The following is a 5,611-nucleotide window of genomic DNA, read 5'->3' on the forward strand; positions in this document are numbered from 1 at the left end:
AATAAATGAAATCTTTAAAAGACAAAAAAAAAAAAAAGGAATATTCAAAGGAAAAGATAGAGCTTCTAGATATTAAAAAATAAGTTAATGGAAATAAGAATTTCAAAAGAAATACCTCAATTGAAACTATTTCCCAGAAAGCAAAACCAAAAAGATAAAAGAACTATTTTTATCAAGAGAAAAGATTTTGAAAATGATTAAATGATTAGTCAGAGGGCCATTTTCTATCATGAGTTCTAGAAAGAAGAAACAGAAAAAAATGGAGAGGAAGAAACTACCAGTAGTAATACGGTTTATCACACATATAAGATAGGACTAAAGAATATGACTTTCTGAATTCAAAGTAATCACGAAGAGACTAGTACAGTAAATAAAAACAAAACTACACCAAGAAAGAGGATCATGAAATTGGAGATGATTATAAACAAAGAAAAAACTGTAAAGGGTATAGGCAGGAAAAAATATTAGTTTCCAGACAAAGATAAAAACTTTAATCACAACAGAACTCTCTATGGTATTCCTGGATGCTACAAGATAGTGGGGCAATTATCTTCCAGCAATTTCCAATTTTGCATTCTGTATGCAAACTATCCTTCTAGTGAGAAGAGAGAATTATTATATTTCTAGGCAAGGATAGTCACCTCCTGTACATAGAGTAAGGGCACACTTTTCTAGACTGCCAAAAGCAGTAAGTAATAGTAAGCCACACGGATGAATGTTACTTGTATTTATGCAGATGCTTTCAAACCAGCTGTGGCCCCCATCCCACCCCACATTTTACTCTTGCTTGTTGGATTAACAAGTGAGCTAGTAAGAAAGAATTTCACAGAATTTTTGTTGTTGTTGTTAAGATTGACAATATTTGCATGAGGGAGCATTATGCTATGTATTCTATTGTTTAAACAAATATTTCATTATATAGTGACCTCTACTGGGAAGGAGAAATATATCAACAGGGCTGATGAAATAAGCAGCCAAATTAACCTGTTTAGTCAAGGAATTGGTTAATTTGGAAAGGCAATGCTGGTCAAATCTGCTATTAGGAATTGTTAAGTCCCAATTGTACTCTGAATATTTTTATTTTATTTTATTTTTTTTAAAGATTTTTTTTTTTTTTAATTTATGAGAGACACACACACAGAGAGAGAGGCAGAGACACACGCAGAGGGAGAAGCAGACTCCATATAGGGAACCAGATGTGGGACTTGAATCCGGGACTCCAGGATAATGCCCTGGGCCGAAGGCAGACACTCATCTGCTGAGCCACCCAGGCATCCCAGATGTACTTTCATTCTATCAGTTTCCCTTCATGGTGGCTTTCTGAGACTTCAGGCCAGGCCCAAAAGGGTGCTGACAGTGGCTCTCTTCTCTATTCTGAAATTTCACTGACCAGAAACTGAGCATTCTCCTCCAGGCAAAACCTCTTGGTCCCTTGGCAAGAGAAAAACCAAGATTTGTTTTTGATTCCAACAACTGCGACCTAAGATAAGTCAAATATAATAATTTCTCTGAATCCATTTTTTTTTAAAGATTTTATTTATTTTTTCACGAGAGACAGAGAGAGGCAGAGACACAAGCAGAGGGAGAAGCAGGCTCCATGTAGGGAGCCTGATGTGGGACTCAATCCCAGGTCTCCAGGATCCCACCCTGGGCTGAAGGCAGCACTAAACCGCTGGGCCACCTGGGCTGCCCTGATTCCATTCTTTTAAACAAGGCAAAATATTATCCTTTTCCATTTGAAATAATCTTTTTTTAATAAAAATTTTATTTATTTATTCATGAGAGACATAGAAAGGCAGAGACACAGACAGAGGGAGAATCAGGCTCCTCACAGGGAGCTTGATGTAGGACTCAATCACTGCAATCAGGGCTGGGATCACGCCCTGAGCTGAATGAAGGCAGATGCTCAATTGCTGACCCAGGTGTCCCCATTTGAAATAATCTTGTGAGGAAGAATAATTTAATGTGCTGTGACATCCTGAGTCATAGAAGGATCTAGCAGTGCTTATGCACTTATTTGCAAAAACAGTTGATATGCATGAGAGCCTTTGGCTTTAATTCTTCAGCAGAGAGAAAGGGGAAGTAAATCTCTAGGCCTAAGTAAGAGCAACAAGGAAAATAAACTCTGGCTGGTGTCTGCTATCCCAGGAGAGACTTCTAGTGAGAAGCAGGAATAGCATAGGTCCTGGGTCTCTATCTTACTAAATGGCTAACTTCATTTACTTACTGGTCATGGGTGACTTAACACCTACCTGTCTATACTGCAGGTCCATCTTTTATGAAACTGCAGGATCATAATAGCATCTACCTAACAAACTTGATGCAAAGATTAAATGAGACAATACATAAAAGGCACCTAGGAAAGTTCCTGGCACCAATTAAACATGCAATAAACATTAGATGTGGCTGATATGATCATTATTATTACCATCATCATTAGTATCTAGTTGATGGGACTTGGTCTGACCTCCTAAAAATAAAAGATAGAAATGGAAGGCTCCTGGTTTTTTGTGAACAGATGCAACAAATCTTGGTGCGCACTTGGTACCTAACAGTTTTCAAATGTTCTAGAGAATTTCACTGGTAAGAATGTTTTCTATTCTTCTGAGTATCAATTTTCTTCTAGTCACATCTAAGAAAACTATTGAATTAATACAGTCATTCAATAAATATTAATTGAACACCTACCATGTACAGACATTTTTCTAAGCACTGGAGATACAGTAGTGGACCAGACAGACAAAACGCCTTCCCCCCAGAACCCTTACATCTTAATAAAAGAAGCTGACAATAAAAGGAAAAACTGAAATATAAATATGACCAGTTAGTGATACATAGTATGCAGAGTATTGCAGACAAAAGCTTTTTAGGTAAAGTGATCAAAGAAAGCTTCTCTGAAGTCCCAACAATTACTTTTGCTTTTGTTTCTCTTGCCTCAGGAGACACATCTAGAAAGAAGTTGCTGCAGCCAAAAGTCAGAGAGGTTACTACCTGTGTTCTCCTCTAGAATTTTAATAGTTTCATGTCTCACATTTAGGTCTTTAATCCATTTTGAATTTATTATAGTGTATGGTGTGGATTGAGCTAGAGGGTATTACACTAAGCAAAATGAGTCAGAGAAAGACAAATACCATATGATATCAGTCACATGTAGAATTTAAGAAACAAAATGATCATAGAGGGAAAAAAAGAGAGAGAGGGAGGCAAATCAAGAAACAGATTTTTTTTTTTAAATAGCATTTTCTTTCTTTCTTTTAAAGATTTATTTATTCAGAGAGAGCGCAAGAGAGGCAGAGACACAGGCAGAGGGAGAAGCAGGCATCATACAGAGAGCCTGATGTGGGACTTGATCCAGGTCTCCAGGATCACACCCCGGGCTGCAAGTGGCGCTAAACCGCTGCGCCACCAGGGCTGCCCAAGAAACAGATTCTTAACTATAGAGAACAGATGGTTTACCAGAGGGGAGATGGGTGGAGGGAGGGGTTAAATAGGTGATGGAGATTAAGGAGGATACTCGTTTTAATGAGCACCAGGCATTGTATGGAAGTGCTGAATCACTAAATTGTACACCTGAAACTAATATTACACTGTATATTAACTAACTAGAATTTAAATAAAAACTTAAAGCTTCTCTGAAGAAGGTGGCATTTGAATGCAATGGGTTGACAAGAGATCTATGCAATTATTTGGGGGGATAATCAAGTCAGAGGTAACATCAAGTGCAAAGGCCCTGAGACAAGAGTGAACATGGTTTATTTAAGGAATAGCAAGAAGGCCGGAGTGACTATAGCAGAGTGAGCAATGGGCAAAGTTTTTAAGAGCTATCATTAGAAACATAAATAGAAGCATGGTTATGTAATGCCTTTTAGGCCTTAGTAAGGAATTTGGATTTTATTCTAAGAGTGATCACAAATCATTATAGGTTTTGAGCAGGTGAAAAAAAAAAAAAAGACCATGGTAAAATCAAAGCGATCCATTGGGAGACTACTAGGGTCCAAATGAGATAAGGATCTGTGGCTGAGGATGGAGATGAAGATGATGGGTAGTAGCTAGATTCTGGATCTATTCTGAAAGTTGAGCTGACCAAAGCTATTGAAGGCCTGGATGTGTTGTATGAGGTAAAGAAAGGAATTGAGGATGAAGCCTGTATTTGGAGCCCAATTAATTGGCTGAGGTACAGGGGAGGAAAATCCTTCTCTTCTACTTCCTTTGGCTGTTCTACTACTAAATTTACATAAAACAGATTAACAGGAGAAAAACAAACTTCATTTTGTACATAAAGGAGCTCATAAAAATGAGACTCAAAGAAGTGACCAAAGCAGGCAGCTCAAAGCATACCTTTGAGACAAAGAAACAATAAATTTGTGAAAAATTGACAAGACAAAGGGTCTGGGCTTGAAGGAGCAAATTAATGAAGAAGTAACAAGATTTGTTACACCCATCTTGGACCTGAATTTCCTATCTCTGGTGATAAGGATGCCTTTTACTTTTCACATAGGAATTTATTTCCTGATTTCAGGGGGACAAAGAAGGGTCATAGTGTCCTTCTTGTACCAGCTGTTTCTTTAACAACTTTAATTCAAAATAATCATCACTCAAATAAGAGCAATAATTAGTAATCAAAATGGCACATTTTGGGGTGGCCTACCCTGAACTCCATCAGAGGGAATATGAGGGGTAGGTCCCTAGTTTGACAGGGTGGGGGTTACAGTTGGACTTGCTAAATTTAGAGGCATAATAATCCAAGCAGTGATGTGGGATAGCTCAGCAGAAACGCTAGGGAGGGAGACTTATCTTTGGGTCTTGGCAAGATCTGTGATCTGAAACAAGGAGAGGAGAGATGATCCAATTAGAGAATGAATACAGTGAGAATCAAGAAGAGGTTGAAAAGCTGAGGATGGGGTTATTCTAATATTTATTGTTTAGGGAGACATGACACAGCCAACAGGAATACTGAGAAGTGGCTAGGAAGGTGTGAGGAAAACCAGAAAGGGAAGGCATCCTGTAAGTCAAATACAGAAAATTTATCGGGAGGATGGTGCGATTGACTGGTCAGTGATGCTGAGTTTTCCATAACCCTTAGATATCACAGAATAATTTTAATAGCTGGTACCTCAGTATAGCAGTTTATAGTGGCAAAGTATGTTTGTTGGTACAGTAATTTTATAGAACATCCTGTGAAAAATGAGTGCAATGATCAATTATGGGACATGCTGGATGTTACGTTTCACTCAGAAGTTCATAATCTACAGTAGTGTATGGATTAGTATATGGCCCTGACAAGCCATGGAAAAGAAAACTGCTACTTTCTTAAAACCAGGAATTACCCAAACTGTGTTTTTTTAAACCAAGTCTAGTGGGAATAATTCTTAAGCAATAAAACCCAACCATTCTAGGTATACAACAGTATGAATTTTTATACAATCATGTAACTACCACCACAATTCCAACCAACTTTAAATCATGAATTGGGTCAACTTTGAATGTCTCTAGCTCCACTTGGGGAAATGAGGGTTTGTGTAGCGCTTCTACATATATTATCCCATTTAACCCTCATGCCAGCTCTGAGTTACACACTAATGGGGTTCCAGACATGCTACCCCAGAAAGTG

Source organism: Canis lupus, chromosome 29 (assembly GCF_003254725.2).
Source record: "Canis lupus dingo isolate Sandy chromosome 29, ASM325472v2, whole genome shotgun sequence".
Classification (NCBI taxonomy): Eukaryota; Metazoa; Chordata; class Mammalia; order Carnivora; family Canidae; genus Canis; species Canis lupus.